The sequence below is a fragment of the Pristiophorus japonicus genome, chromosome 7 (assembly GCF_044704955.1).
Source record: "Pristiophorus japonicus isolate sPriJap1 chromosome 7, sPriJap1.hap1, whole genome shotgun sequence".
Classification (NCBI taxonomy): Eukaryota; Metazoa; Chordata; class Chondrichthyes; family Pristiophoridae; genus Pristiophorus; species Pristiophorus japonicus.
The window spans coordinates 203,868,375-203,885,402 of record NC_091983.1 but is presented as its reverse complement, the minus strand read 5'-3'; the positions used below and the strand labels follow the sequence as shown (position 1 = coordinate 203,885,402).

Below are 17,028 nucleotides of genomic sequence, written 5' to 3'. Positions count from 1 at the left end.
CAGAAGTACTTAATTGGTTGTAAAGCGCTTTGGGTCATCCGGAGGTCATGAAAGGCGCTATATAAATACAAGCCTTTCTTTCTGGATAGCAATCAGCAGAAACCCTGGCTGATTCCCCCTCCTCACCCCCAGACCCAGAGCTGCTGACATTTGTTCTTCTCTACAACATTGTTGTCTTCATTGGATGAAGACCGTAGTTCGGATTTCCAGTTCTTAGATTGCAACCTCAAAACCTCCAGCAACTCTCTGGTACTTTGTTAGGCTGAACACACCAGTCATTACTGTAGTAATTACAACAGCATGGTTCATAAGAACATGAGAAAGTCTGGAGCAAGAAAAGGTCATGTGCCCCATCAAGCCTGCCATGGCCTAGAAATTCAGGTGCGTCCATTTCTGGGCACACATTGGGGGGGCGGGGAGAGGGGGATGCAGGGTACGATCCCTGTACTTCAATAGTGAGGACCGAGGAGCTCCCAATACTGGGCCTCATTAACACCGAGCCGGTGTAATGGGAGGACGCAATGAACCAAGGTTGGGTTGCGGTTAAACAGCCCACCAATGTTGCTCTGAACCGCCTTCCCGGCCATGCAAGAAAAGGAGCCCGGGGACCACTTTACATCCGTTATCTCCCTCTCATTGAGGAGGTGCTCGATCTCTGCTTAGCATCTCCCGACAGCAGCATGGCTGAGACCGGGAATCGAATCCAATGTGAAACTTTTCACAAACACAGACGCACACAGACACTCAAAACACCTCGGGACCGAAATCCAGGATCTCAGAGACCCGTTAATGCCCGTTTGCGGAGGCCATTCCTAAAAATCGAATGGCCGTCGCTTTGGGGTCAACAAGACGACCCGATCTAAATTCAGGTCGGGGATTTTTCGGCCTGGACCCCTAGTAGATGCACTGCTAAATTAAAATAAAATAAATACCTGTCCATTTTGAGCTCCATTTGTCGATTCCACCGCCGCACGGTGCCCCTGACAGGTTACTCTGCTGGTGCACCATTTTCGCACTGAGCACGGCCCGGCAGTGCGGCCGCCCTTACAGGGGAGGGCCCATTGCCACAGTCACAATGCAAACATTTTTGCTGGCCAACTTGCCGATCGGCCACCAGTCGCCAACGGGCAGCACCCCCTCCTGGGTGCCAGGCCGCTGGCCCACCCTGGTGGCTCAGTGACCAAAGTTAAAAAAACGATCGAATCTCTCCCCTTTAATGGAGGGGAGAGAGCGTGGTGACGCACACGCGCTGTGACATCACCACATTGATTGACAGCGGCCGACAGTCCAAACGACCCATTTTCAGCCAGTCTGAGGCTTTGAGTCTAAGGCCCGCCCCCATTATGATCCATTTCCTGTAGGACTTTGAAAAAAATTCAAAGTCCTGAAATTGGACCTACTTGCCGTACCAAGAGTTCCAGTGGTAAGTACCACTCCAAAACTCATAGGTGCGCCAGCTTTCTGGTGCACCTGGATTTCGGCCCTATACACTCACACAATAACACACAAAAGCGTGCACGCACACATACACACACAAAGAATGCACACACACACACACACACACACACAAAGAATGCACACACACACACACACACACAGAATACACACACACAGAATGCACACACACACAAAATGCACACTCACACACACACAAAGAATGCACACTCACACTAACACAGAACAAACGCACACTCACATACAAAGAATGCACACTCACACATAGAATGCACACTCACACACACACACACACAGAATGCACACTCACATACACAAAGAATATACACTCACACACACAATGAACGCACACTCACATACACACAGAATGCATACACACACACAATGCACACTCACACACACTCACGCACACACAGAATGCACACACACACACACACAAAGATTGCACACACACACAATGCACACTCACACACACACACATGCACAGAATGCACACACACACACACAAAGAATGCACACTCACACTAACACAGAACAAACGCACACTCACACACACAAAGAATGCACACTCACACATAGAATGCACACTCACACACACACAGAATGCACACTCACACACACAAGCACGCACAGAATGCACACACACACACAGACACAAAAATGCACACACACACACAAAGAATACACACTCACACACACACAACGAACGCACACTCACACATACACAAAGAATACACACTCACACACACACAACGAATGCACACTCACACACACACAGAATGCATACACACACACACACAAAGAATGCACACTCACACACACACACACAGAATACACACTCACACACACGCGCACACAGAATGCACACCCACACACACACACGCACACACAGAATGCACACACACACACAAACGCACACACAGAATGCACACTCTCACACACACGCGCTTACACAGAATGCACACTCATACACACAAAGAATGCACACACAACTTCTTCTCCTTAGGCAGTCCCCTGGAGTCGAGGATGACTTGCTTACACACTAATATGAGTTCTAAGGTGACTGATGAGACCAATGCGGGATCTACAGTCTCGGTCACAGGTGGGGCAGGTGGTGGTTGGAGGGACGGGTGGGTGGGGTGCTTGATTTGCCGTATGCTCCTTTCATTGTTTGTACTGGGCTTCCGCGTGCTCCCGGCAAAGAGACTCAAAGTGTCCGGCGCCTTCTTGGATGCTTCTCCTCCACTTTGAGCAGTCTTGGGCCAGCATTCCCAAAAGCTGGTGGAGATACTACATTTTTTCACGGAGGCTTTGAGGGTGCCTTGAAGAGTTTTCTCAGCCCCCCTGGGACTCGCTTGCTGTGACCGAGCTTGGAGTAGAGTGCTTGTTTCGGGAGTCTAGTATCGGGCATGCGGACAATGTGGTCCGTCCATCGGAGCTGATCGAGCGTGGTCAATGCTTCGATGCTGGGGATGTTGGCCTCAGTGAGAACACCGATGGTGCGCCTATCTGCCAAAGGATTTTCAGGATTTTGCAGAGGCAGCATTGGTGGTACTTCTCCAGTGCTTTGAGGTGCCTGCTGTACATATTCCATCTCTCTGAGGCATATAGGAGGCCGGGTTTGAGATCCTGGTCTTCGAACACTCTTCTCCTCAGGCGACCGAAGGTTGCACTGACACATTGATGGTGGTGTTGGACTTCGTCATCGATATCTGTCCTTGCTGATAGTAGGCTCCCAAGGTATGGGATGTGGTCCACATTGTCCAAGGTCTCGTCATAGATCTTGATAATCAGGGAGCAGTGCTGTGAGGCGGGGGCAGGTTGGTAGAGAACTTTTGTCATCCTGATGTTTAATGTAAGGCCCAGACTCTCGTATGCTACAGTGAAGGTGTCAACGATAGCTTGGAGTTCGGACTCCGAGTGTGCACAACCGCAAACGTCGTCTGCACACTGTAATTCAATGACAGAGGTTGGAACAACCTTGGATCTGAACTGGGGACGACGGAGGTTGAACAATTTCTCGTTCATCCTGTAGATTAACTCCACTCCAGCAGGGAGCTTGTTAAAGGTGAGATGGAGCATTGCAGCGAGGAAGATTGAGAAGAACGTTAGTGCGATGACACAGCCTTGCTTGACCCCGGTCTGCACTTGTATTGAGTCTGTGGTGGATCCAGTGGTAAGAATCACGGCTTGCATGTCATCATGAAGCAGGTGGAGGATGGTGACAAATTATTTGAGGACAACCAAATTTGAGAAGGACGCTCCATAATCCCTCACGGTTGAAAGAGTCGAAGGCCTTTGTGAGGTCAAAGAAGGCCATGTACAGAGGTTGATGCTTCTCCCTACATTTTTCTTGGATTTGTCGCACGGTGAAGATCATGTCCATTGTGCCCCTTAGTGGGTGGAATCCGCATTGCGACTCTGGGAGGAGCTCTTCAGCCACTGGGAGGAGACGATTGAGGAAGATCTTTGCGACCATTCGCTTTGACAAAGCAACGTCTTGGATCCCCCTGATGGCAGCCATGGAAACCACCGATCCCACTCCCTCTCCTGGTTCCTGGGATTATTTTCACCGCTTCCTCCATTGCCAGTTGTAAAATATCACCAATTCTCGCCGCCCACGATCCCCCGACGCCTGATGCCGTTTTTTTTACCGGTTTACTTGCCACTCGCCGCCCGATGTCGTCGGATTAAGAAACAGAGCTGAATCGCCAAGGCAAGCAGCGAGGTCGGGATCCAGGGAAAGTGTAGCACAGGCCAGCAGCGAGTCCGGAACACAGGGAAAGTGTAGCACAGGCCAGCAGCGAGGTCGGGACCCAGGGAAAGTGTAGCACAGACCAGCAGCGAGGTCGGGACCCAGGGAAAGTGTAGCACAGACCAGCAGCAAGTCCGGAACACAGGGAAAGTGTAGCACAGACCAGCAGCGAGGTCGGGACCAAGGGAAAGTGTAGCACAGACCAGCAGCGAGGTCGGGACCCAGGGAAAGTGTAGCACAGACCAGCAGCGAGGTCGGGACCCAGGGAAAGTGTAGCACAGACCAGCAGCGAGGTCGGGACCCAGGGAAAGTGTAGCACAGACCAGCAGCAAGTCCGGAACACAGGGAAAGTGTAGCACAGACCAGCAGCGAGGTCGGGACCCAGGGAAAGTGTAGCACAGACCAGCAGCGAGGTCGGGACCCAGGGAAAGTGTAGCACAGACCAGCAGCAAGTCCGGAACACAGGGAAAGTGTAGCACAGACCAGCAGCGAGGTCGGGACCCAGGGAAAGTGTAGCACAGACCAGCAGCAAGTCTGGAACACAGGGAAAGTGTAGCACAGACCAGCAGCGAGGTCGAGACCCAGGGAAAGTGTAGCACAGACCAGCAGCAAGTCCGGAACACAGGGAAAGTGTAGCACAGACCAGCAGCAAGTCCGGAACACAGGGAAAGTGTAGCACAGACCAGCAGCGAGGTCGGGACCCAGGGAAAGTGTAGCACAGACCAGCAGCGAGGTCGGGACCCAGGGAAAGTATAGCACAGACCAGCAGCGAGGTCGGGACCCAGGGAAAGTGTAGCACAGACCAGCAGCGAGGTCGGGACCCAGGGAAAGTGTAGCACAGACCAGCAGCGAGGTCGGGACTCAGGGAAAGTATAGCACAGACCAGCAGCAAGTCCGGAACACAGGGAAAGTATAGCACAGACCAGCAGCAAGTCCGGAACACAGGGAAAGTGTAGCACAGACCAGCAGCAAGTCCGGAACACAGGGAAAGTGTAGCACAGACCAGCAGCGAGGTCGGGACCCAGGGAAAGTATAGCACAGACCAGCAGCGAGGTCGGGACCCAGGGAAAGTGTAGCACAGACCAGCAGCAAGTCCGGAACACAGGGAAAGTGTAGCACAGACCAGCAGCAAGTCCGGAACACAGGGAAAGTGTAGCACAGACCAGCAGCGAGGTCGAGACCCAGGGAAAGTGTAGCACAGACCAGCAGCGAGTCCGGAACACAGGGAAAGTATAGCACAGACCAGCAGCGAGGTCGGGACCCAGGGAAAGTATAGCACAGACCAGCAGCGAGGTCGGGACCCAGGGAAAGTGTAGCACAGACCAGCAGCGAGGTCGGGACCCAGGGAAAGTGTAGCACAGACCAGCAGCGAGGTCGGGAGGTCAAGGCCAGAATACATGTGGTCACTAGTAACGAACCAACGACCAAGCGTGAGCGGCTGGAGAGCGAGCGAAAAGTGCAGGAGAGTAGCCCCCTGGAGCCGGGGGGGCCCGGTATACAGTGTCAGTATTTTATGGACAAATTCGCAATCTGCTCCAAGATTAACATGCTCACCTACACTGCGATCTCTGAAAACCAGGGAAAGAGGACCTGAGGGAGGGAAGGAGAGGTTCAGTAGGAATATGTGTGAGGCGCATGCAGCAGAGCCTTGTCTCCAATCGTCTTGGGTCCCCTTGCCATTGGACCAAGACACACAACACACATACAAAGAATGCACGCACACATACACACACACACACAAATAATGTACACACACACACAAAAATAAATGAACACACACACACAAAGAATGCACACTCACCCACCGACACAAAAAATGCACACACACACACAAATAATGTACACACACACATACACACAAAAATAATGTACACACACAAAGAATGCACACTCACCCACGCACACAAAGAATACACACTCACACACACACACACAAAGAATGCACACACACACACACAAAGAATGCACACACACACACACACACAAAGAATACACACACACACACAAAGACTGCACACACACACAGACACAAAGAATGCACACACACACACACACAAAGAATGCACACACACACACAAAGAATGCACACTCACACACACACACAAAGAATGCACACACACACAAAGAGTGCACACTCACACACACACACAAAAAATACACACACACACACACACACACACAAAGAATGTACACTCACACACACACACAAAGAATGCACACACACACACAGAATGCACACACACGCACACAAAGAATGCACACACACACACTCACCCACATAAAGAATGCACACACACAAAGAATACACACTCACACACACACACACACTGACAAAGAATACACACACACAAAGAATACACACTCATAAAGAATACACACTCATGCATACTCACAAAGAATACACACACTTTGGGCTCAATTTTGGCCGAGCCCGTTTTTCAGCGTACTTACCCGAGTTGCGCCGCTTAAGTACGTCCAGAGATGCTCCGGAAAAAAATGTTCCAACTTTGGAACTTTGGCCGCTGTTTGGCCTCTTCACTGCAGCCGCGCAGCATGGCCAGTCGCCTCAGGGGGCGGCGGGGGGGGGGGGGGGGGGCATGGGTGGGTGGCGGTGTGGAGCCTGCGTTCTGTTCTGAAAAATGTGCCGGGACGTCTGCACATGCGCAATGGAGAATGGTGATGTCCGCACATGCGCAGTAACACTGCGAGTTGGCAATCGGCCATTTTTAAAGGGTTGCTTGTGTCTTCGTGCCAGAAGGAGTGCTGTGTTTGGAAAAATCATTGCTGCATGCAAAATCAGTACTGTGGGTCTAAGAGCATTGGAAAAGTGCTGTGAGTGTCTCAGAGCAGCTGCAGCAATACAGCAATCCAGCAATGTGGACCAAGGACAAAGAATTTCTTGCTGGAAGAAGTGGAGACACTAGTTACTGTCATTGAGAATAGATGGCAGGAGCTGGATACCAGCAGAGGTCACATAAAAGTGCCACCAAATGAAATGAAGAACCGCTGGAACGAAGTTGCAGAAGATTTCTGCGCAATGGTGAACATCAAAAGATCTGGGAGCCAGTGTAAAAAGAAATGGCAGGACCTTGGGCAAGTAGTTAGTGTAAGTAATATTTTCATTTATTGAATGCAATTGCAATTGTAAATGTGACCAGTTATATATGTCTCACTCAGCAGAAAGATACCCTCTTTAAAAAGTTGCAGAATAAATTGTCCCACAACGAAAGGGAAAGAACTCGAACAGGAGGAGGCCCGGCAATTCTGCAGCCACTGACACCCTTGGAAGAGAGGGTCGCTGCTTTGATGGGTCCGGCCTGGAGAAAAACAATCAGTACTGCACCAGCTGGGCCCACACTTGAGGGAGAGGGTAAGTCCTGAAAATTTGTGGTCCTTCAAATCAGCCTGCTGCCTGGCCTGCGATGTGTGATCCTACTCATGCCACCCACCCTGCCCCCTCCTCTGCTGCTAACCATTTGACTGTTCTGTTATATTTAGCAGAACTTGAGGCCAATCCGAAGAGGTAGAAGAAGATTCAGACACGAGCCTGAAGAGAACATCTTACAATCCAACCCTCCAGACCAAGAACATGGGGGGACGTAGGACGGGGAGTGGCGTGAGCTGGATGAAGCTGCCACTAGTCTACTGAATATGGAGCAGGTGCAGTTCATGGAGTTGCCAGTCCCTTCCGTGACTGCTTGTTTGAGTACATGGTTTCCCCCCTTCCATGACGAGTGGCTTTGGTTCTGGTGGGACATTCCATGGTTTCACACATTCCGAGGTTGCGGGTCCCAGTAGTGGGCTGCAGCAAGTAACACCCAGGGCCCCACTGTCCGAGGCTGCGGGTCCCACTGGGATGCGAGGCAGACCCAGGGTGAGGGGAAGGAGAAATCGACCACACTCTCCTGAGATGCAGGATACAACAGATGCGGTTCAGATCATGTCATTGAGTGCGGAGAGCATTGACCTCACCCGATCACTCCTGGACACTATCAGTGGGGTGAGTGATGAGGTAGTGGGACAGTCGGGAGAAGTAACAGCAATGACACGGGAAATGGGAACGATGTCCGGGATCATCTGAGAGGGAATAGTGTCCATGAGGGAGGGAATGTCAGAGGTAGTGGAAAGGACGATACTGGCAATGACACAGGCCATGAGGGAGGGCATGTTTCAGTCTGCTGAGAACTGTCAGGATGCATGAGGGAGGGCATGTGTGAGTTAGCTTCTGCAATAAGGAAACACACCCAGACCCCGCGCCCATTGACAGAATCAACTGCCACTCCCACTGCAATCCCTGCACCAGCCTCTGGAGCCCCCCAAGCCGGGCCTTCCACATTACCACCTGACACCCCCCCCACCCCCGCCCATCAAGAAGTGCACATTAACCGAGATGTTAGAAGGAATAAGCTTGGTACCGAGCCCAAAATCACTGCACCACCGCCTGCGGGCAGGGATGGTGGAGAGTCCGAGACCAAGCGCAGCGGGCGGTCTTAGACTAAGGGGAATGAGAGATGGGGGCAGCCTTTCTTTGCTGCTGCTGCTGTTGTTGTTGTTGATGTTGATATTACTGTTGTAACTGTTTTCAATTGAAAGTTTTTTGTAAGTTATGTAAATTTACAACTTTATAAGTGATCTTAAAGTTTTTAAGTGATCTTAAAGAAACATATTAAAGTAAAGTTTGATATAAGCATAATTTATTACAGTAATGTTAAGTACATTGTAAACTTTTGAATAAAATATATTTTACATTAAAACTGAATCATGTTCCATTAACACAACACAACATTACGGAACAGCTCCAAAAAATAAACATGGTCCATGCGGAACAGTTGTCGTTGAGCCCTCAGCCATCAGTAAAGTGTTCACGGATGAGCTGCCGATGCAAGGCTCAAGCAATTGTTAAAGGGGGATGATGGCCCGCCCTCCTCCGACATCGTGCTCCGGCCTCAGGCACTTGCATGGCTTCCTCATCCTCATTATCATCCTCCTCCACCACCTCCTCCTGCTCGTCACCGGCATCTTCCAAATCATTATAATCAGCCACTCTCACCGTAGGTGGGTCTTCTTCTTCCACTACCAGCTGCTGCTGCCTCATGATGGCTAAGTTATGCAGCATGCAGCACACAACAGTGAACTGACCGACAATCTCAGGGGAGTATAGCAAGTAGCCTTTGGAATGGTCCAGGCATCGGAAACACTGTTTCAAGATGCCAATGATCCTCTCTATGAAGCTGCACTTTGCAATGTGCGACATGTTGTATTGAGGGTCAGCTTCCGTCCATGTTATGTGTAGGGTGTCATGAGCCAGCTGGCAAGGCCGTACCCTTTGTCTCCCAGTAGCCAGCTCTGCCCTTCTGGCTGCTGCTGAAACATGACAGATATAACGCTGTCGCGTAGGATGAACGCATCATGGGTGCTGCCAGGGTATCTTGCATCGACTGACATAATGCGATGCTTGTTGTCACACACGAGCTGCACATTCACGGATTGGAAGCCTTTTCTATTCCTGAACAGCTCGGCATCCTCCAAAGGTGCTTGCAAGGTGATGTGGGTACAATCAATATAGCCCTATATCTTTGGGAAGCCAGCAATCCTTGAGAACCCCACGGCCCTGTCATGGATTGCTTGGACGGTCATTGGGAACTTGATTAAGTCATTCCTCCGCGCATACAATGGAGCTGTGACCTGGCGAATGGAACCATGTATTGCATGTTGAGAGATGGTGCACACATCTCCAGTTGTAGCTTGAAACGATCTGGAGGCATAGAATGAAAGTGCAGCTGTAACGTTCACTTCAACTGACAAAGCAGTCCACCTGACACTTCTTGGCTGCAGGTCTGGTTTCACCAACTCACAGATCTCACGGACAACTTCTCTGCGGAAAAGCAACCTTCTGACACAATCTGCATCACTCAGGTGCAGGTACGAATGCCTGTCTCGAAATTGCCGAGGTGGGTAAGGCCTCCTGCCCAGCAACCTATGGGCTCTGATGTTCCTGATGTGGTAAACTCTAATCAATTGTCTCCTACGTAGCACAATAAGAACATAAGAACATAAGAAATAGGAACAGGAATAGGTCATACGGCCCCTCGAGCCTGCTCCGCCATTTAATAAGATCATGGCTGATCTGATCATGGACTCATCTCCACTTCCCCGCCCGCTCCCCATAACCCCTTATTCCCCTATCGTTTAAGAAACTGTCTATTTCTGTTTTAAATTTATTCAATGTCCCAGCTTCCACAGCTCTCTGAGGCAGCGAATTTCGCAGATTAACAACCCTCTGAGAGAAGAAATTTCTCCTCATCTCTGTTTTAAATGGGCGGCCCCTTATTCTAAGATCATGCCCTCTAGTTCTAGTCTCCCTCATCAGTGGAAACATCCTCTCTGCATCCACCTTGTCAAGCCCCCTCATAATCTTATATGTTTCGATAAGATCACCTCTCGTTCTTCTGAATTCCAATGAGTAGAAGCCCAACCTACTCAACCTTTCCTCATAACTCAATCCCCTCATCCCCGGAATTAACCTAGTAAACCTTCACTGAAATGCCTCCAAAACAAGTATATCCTTTCATAAATATGGAAACCAAAACTGCACGCAGTATTCCAGGTGTAGCCTCACCAATACCTTATATAGCTGTAGCAAGACTTCCCTGCTTTTATACTCCATCCCCTTTGCAATAAAGGCCAAGATACCATTGGCCTTCCTGATCACTTGCTGTACCTGCATACTATCCTTTTGTGTTTCATGCACAAGTACCCCCAGGTCCCGCTGTACTGCAGCACTTTGCAATCTTTCTCCATTTAAATAATAACTTGCTCTTTGATTTTTTTCTGCCAAAGTGCATGACCTCACACTTTTCAACATTATACTTCATCTGCCAAAATTTTGCCCACTCACTAAGCCTGCTATGTCCTTTTGCGGATTTTTTGTGTCCTCCTCACACATTGCTTTTCCTCCCATCTTTGTATTGACAGCAAACTTGGCTACGTTACACTCAGTCCCTTCTTCCAAGTCGTTTATATGGATTGTAAATGGTTGGGGTCCCAGCACTGATCCCTGCGGCACCCCAGTAGTTACTGGTTGCCAACCAGAGAATGAACCATTTATCCCAACTCTCTGTTCTCTGTTAGTTAGCCAATCCTCTATCCATGTTAATATATTACCCCGAACCCCATGAACTTTTATTTTGTGCAGTAACCTTTTGTGTGGCACCTTGTCAAATGCCTTCTGGAAGTCCAAATACACCACATCCACTGGTTCCCCTTTATCCACCCTGTTTGTTACATCCTCAAAGAGCTCCAGCAAATTTGTCAAACATGACTTCCCCTTCATAAATCCATGCTGACTCTGCCTGACCGAATTTTGCTTTTCCAAATGTCCTGCTACTGCTTCTTTAATAATGGACTCCAACATTTTCCCAACCACAGATGTTAGGCTAACTGGTCCATAGTTTCCTGCTTTTTGTCTGCCTCCTTTTTTAAATAGGGGCGTTACATTTGCAGTTTTCCAATCTGTTATGTCTCAAATAAAGCAATGTGACTGAGTACTGTAGACTTGAGTAAGTGTGACCTTAGTCTCTTTATTCTGACTCCAAAGTGCCCGCACAGCATGGGAGGCCTGCGTATATGCAGTGCTCCCAAGGGATGCAAGGATCCCTTGGGACTCCAACAGATGCACCCTCTGGTGGTGGTAGAATGCTGGTTACAAGGTGTTGCATACATAACATCACTCCCCCCTCCCCCAAAGTCAACAGTACACTTATTTACAGGGTTGAGACAATCTGGGGCTTTCCGCTCCCTAGTCGATCGACAGGTGCAGGTGAGTTGGTTGGTTCTTCGCTGGGCTGCTGCGCAGTTGGCCTTGCTGGGCTGCTGAGGATGATGAGTTCAGCTTCGTGGTCAACTGTGATGTCGGTTGCCACTTGTATGTGTATTGGAAGGTTGAAGTTGGTGGTGTCCTCTTCAGGTTACTCATGGCTGTCTGTGAATCGTAGTTTGGTTTGGTCCAAATGCTTTCTGCAAGTTAGTCCATTTGCAAGTTTGACCTCAAACACCCTACTCCCTTCTTTGGCTACGACAGTGCCAGCAAACCATTTTGGACCATGTCCATAGTTGAATACAAATACAGGGTCATTGACTTCAATATCGGGTGATAAATTTGCGCAATCATGGTACGTGCTTAAAAAATACACTCACCGGCTGAATGAGATTACAGAGATAGGGAGGGGCGAGGCCATGGAGTGATTTGTAAACAAAGATGAGAATTTTGAAATTAAGGCGTTGCTTAACCGGGAGCCAATGTAGGTCAGCGAGCACAGGGGTGATGGATGAATGGGACTTGGTATGAGTTAGGACCCGGGCTGCCGAGTTTTGGATTATCTCAAGTTTACATAGGGTAGAATGTGGGAGGCAGCCAGGAGTGCATTAGAGTTGTCAAGTCTAGAGGTAACAAAGGCATGGATGAGGGTTTCAGCAGCATATGTAACGAATAGGCTGGATAAAGGGGAACCAGTGGATGTGGTGTATTTGGACTTCCAGAAGGCATTTGACAAGGTGCCACATAAAAGGTTACTGCATAAGATAAAAGCTCACTGGGTTGGGAGTAATATAATAGCATCGATAGAGGATTAGTTAACTAACAGAGAGTCCGGATAAATGGGTCATTTTCCAGTTGGCAAACAATGACTAGTGGGGTGCTGCAGAGATCGGTGCTGGGTCCTGAACTATTTACAATCTATATTAATGACTTGGAGGAAGGGACCGAGTGTAATGCAGCCAAGTTTGCTGATGATACAAAGATGGGTGGGAAAGCAGATTATGAGGAGGACACAAAAAATCTGCAAAGGGAAATAGACAGGCTAACTAAGTGGGCAAAAATTTGGTAGATGGAGTATAATGTGGGAAAATGTGAGGTTTTCCACTTTGGCAGAAATAATAGAAAAGAAAATTATAATTTAAATGGAGAAAAATTGCAAACTGCAGCCGTACTGAGACCTGGGGGTCCTTGTGCATGAAACACAAAAAGTTAGCATGCAGGTACAGCAAGTAATCAGGAAAGCAAATAGAATTTTGGTCTTTACTGCAAGGGGGATGGGATATAAAATCAGAGAAGTCCTGCTACAACTATACAGGGTATTGGTGAGGCCATACCTGGAGTACTGCGTACAGTTTTGGTCTCCGTATTTAAGGAAGGATATACTTGCATTGGAGGCTGTTCAGAGAAGGTTCACAAGGTTGATTTCGGAGATGAGGGGGTTGGCTCATGAGCATAGGTTGAGTAGATTGGGCCGACACACATTGGAGTTCAGAAGAATGAGAGCTGATCTTATTGAAACATATAAGATGCAGTATAATGTGGATAAATGTGAGGTTATCCATTTTGGGGGCAAAAACACGAAGGCAGAATATTATCTGAATGGCGGAAGATTAGGAAAAAGGGAGGTGCAACGAGACCTGGGTGTCATGGTTCATCAGTCATTGAAGGTTGGCATGCAGGTACAACAGGCGGTAAAGAAGGCAAATGGTATGTTGGCCTTCATAGCTAGGGGATTTGAGTATAGGAGCAGGGAGGTCTTACTGCAGTTGCACAGGGCCTTCGTGAGGCCTCACCTGGAATATTGTGTTCAGTTTTGGTCTCCTAATCTGAGGAAGGACGTTCTTGCTATTGAGGGAGTGCAGCGAAGGTTCACCAGACTAATTCCAGGGATGGCTGGACTGTCATATGAGGAGAGACTGGATCAACTGGGCCTTTATTCACTGGAGTTTAGAAGGATGAGAGGGGATCTCAAAGAAACGTATAAGATTCTGACGGAACTGGGCAGGTTAGATGCGGGAAGAATGTTCCCGATGTTGGGGAAGTCCAGAACCAGGGGACATAGTCTTAGGATAAGGGGTAAGCCATTTAGGACTGAGATGAGGAGAAACTTCTTCACTCAGAGAGTTGTTAACCTGTGAAATTCCCTGCCGCAGAGAGTTGTTGATGCCAGTTCATTGGATATATTCAAGAGGGAGTTAGATATGGCCCTTACGGCTAAGGGGATCAAGGGGTATGGAGAGAAAGCAGGAAAGGGGTACTGAAGAAATGATCAGCCATGATCTTATTGAATGGCAGTGCAGGCTCAAAGGGCCGAATGGCCTACTCCTGCACCTATTTTCTCTGTTTCTATGTTTCTAAGATAATGAGGAGGCTTGACAAGGTGTATGCAGAGAGAATATTTCCAGTCATAGGGGAAACTAAAACTAGGGGACATAGGGGCTGATTTTCAGCAAGGCCTCCGCCCACCCAAATGCCGCCCAAAGTGCCGCCAACTCTAGGCCAACCCGAAAGTGGCACTGGGCGGATCTTCAGGAGACAGTTGGCGGTGAGGTGCTGAAAATTGGCCCCATAGTCTTAGAATAAGGGGCCGCTCATTTAAAACTGAGATAAGGAGAAATGTCTTTTCTTAGAGGATAGTAAATCTATGGAATTCACTGTCCCAGAGATCTGTGGAGGCTGGGTCATTAAGGCGGACATAGACAGATTTTTGAGTGATAAGGGAGTAAAGGATTATGGGGAGCGGGCAGGGATGTGGAGCTGAGTCCATGATCAGATCAGCCATGATCTTATTGAATGGTGGAGCAGGCTCGAGTGGCCCTATGGCCTACTCCTGTTCCTATTTCTTATGTTATGTTCTTATGCTTTGTTGATGCCGCCTGCCCTTGACATGATCATGGAGATCAGGGTGGACTAGAGAGAGCCTTGTTTTGAGTGCCCTTTTCATGAGCAGTTCGGCAAGGGGAACCCCAGTGAGCGAGTGGGGTCTTGTGCGATAGCTGAGCAGGACTCGGGACAGGCGGGTCTGCAGGGAGCCTTCTGACATGCGTTTCAAGCTTTGCTTGATGGTTTGGACTGCTCGTTCTGTCTGGCCGTCGGGTGCGGGCTTGAACGGGGCAGATGTGACGTGCTTGATCCCATTGCGGGTCATGAGTTCCTTGAATTCAGCGCTGGTGAAGCATGGCCCATTGTCGCTGACAAGAACATCAGGCAGGCCAAGCGTGGCAGACATGGCTCGTAGGCTTTCGATGGTGGCAGCGAACGTGCTTACAGACATTATTACACACTCAATCCATTTTGAATAAGCATCCATAACAACAAAAAACAGTTGCCTAGAAACGGTCCTGCAAAGTCACCGTGGATCTTAGACCACAGTTTGGCGGGCCATGACCACAAACTTAGCGGTGCCTCCCTGGATGCATTGCTCAGTTGAGAGCAAGTGTTGCATTGGCGCACGCAGGTTTCCAAATCTGAGTCGATGCAGGGCCACCACACATGGGATCTGGCTATAGCTTTCATCATTACTGTGCCGAGGTGGGTACTGTGTAGGTCGCGTATGAGCGTTTCCCTGTCTTTCTTAGGCAAAACCACGCGATTCCCCACAAAAGACAGTCTGCCTGTATGGACATTTCGTCTTTGCGCCACTGGAACGGCTTGATCTCTTCATGCATCTCCACTGGGACGCTGGACCAGCTCCCATGGAAGCCACAGTTTTTTACAAGGGACAGTCAAGGATCCTGGCTGGTCCAGGTCCTGATCTGGCGGGCCGTAACGGGTGACTTTTCATTTTCAAATGCATCCATCACCAAGAGCAAGTCTGCAGGCTGTGCCATTTCCACCCCGGTGGTGGGCAATGGTAGCTGACTGAGAGCATCAGCGCAGTTCTCTGTGCCTGGCCTGTAGCGAATTACATAGTTATATGCAGACAGCGTGAGCGCCCATCTTTGGATGCGAGCAGAGGCATTGGTATTAATCCCTTTGCTCTCTGAGAATAGCGATATGAGCGGCTTATGGTAAGTTTCTAACGCGAACTTAAGCCCAAAAAGATACTGGTGCATTTTTTTCACCCTGTAAATGTATGCCAGAGCTTCTTTTTCAATCATGCTGTAGGCCCTTTAGGCCTTGGACAAATTCCTGGACGCATAAGCGACCGGTTGCAATGTTCCTGAATCATTTGCTTGTTGTAACACACACCCGACCCCGTATGAAGCCGCATTGCAAGCTGGCACTAAATGTTTACATGGGTCATACAGAACAAGCAGTTTGTTGGAACATAACAGATTTCTGGCTTTCTGAAAGGCAGCCTCTTGTGATTTCCCCCATACCCAGTCATCTCCCTTGCGTAGCAACACGTAGAGGTTCTAGCAAGGTGCTTAACCCGAGTAGGAAATTACCAAAATAATTGAGGAGTCCCAGGAACGACCGCAGCTCCGTCACGTTCTGTGGTCTCGGCACGTTCTTGATGGCCTCCGTCTTGGCGTCAGTGGGTCTGATGCCATCTGCCGCGATTCTGTTCCCTAAGAACTCGACCTCTGGCGCCAGGAAAACACAATTTGAGCGTTTCAACGGAGTGCCACACGATCTAGCCGACTTAGAACGTCTTCCAAGTTCTGCAAGTATTCGATAGTGTCCCGACCTGTGATCAATATGTCGTCCTGGAAAACCATGGTGCGCGGAACTGACTTACATAGAAACATAGAAACTAGGGGCAGGAGTAGGCCATTCGGCCCTTCGAGCCTGCACCGCCATTCAATGAGTTCATGGCTGAACATGCAACTTCAGTACCCCATTCCTGCTTTCTCGACATACCCCTTGATCCCCCTAGTAGTAAGGACTACATCTGACTCCTTTTTGAATATATTTAGTGAATTGGCCTCAACAACTTTCTGTGATAGAGAATTCCACAGGTTCACCACTCTCTGGGTGAAGAAGTTTCTCCTCATCTCGGTCCTAAATAGCTTACCCCTTATCCTTAGACTGTGACCCCTGGTTGTGGACTTCCCCA

At 49.1% G+C, this 17,028-nt stretch overlaps 1 protein-coding gene and 1 long non-coding RNA gene across 4 annotated transcripts in view; one reads left to right on the top strand and one right to left on the bottom strand.

Moving 5' to 3' along the window:
- The window catches only part of LOC139267419 (uncharacterized), a 169,798-nt gene extending 168,599 nt beyond the window's left edge, over nt 1–1,199 (bottom strand). For all 3 annotated transcript variants that reach the window (XR_011593899.1, XR_011593898.1, XR_011593900.1), the window contains exon 1: nt 933–1,199. This is a non-coding gene — a long non-coding RNA (uncharacterized lncRNA). The remainder of the gene's footprint in view (nt 1–932) is intronic.
- Nucleotides 1–17,028, top strand: part of LOC139267418 (uncharacterized) — a 211,972-nt gene that overhangs the window by 129,054 nt on the left and 65,890 nt on the right. The window lies entirely within an intron of this gene.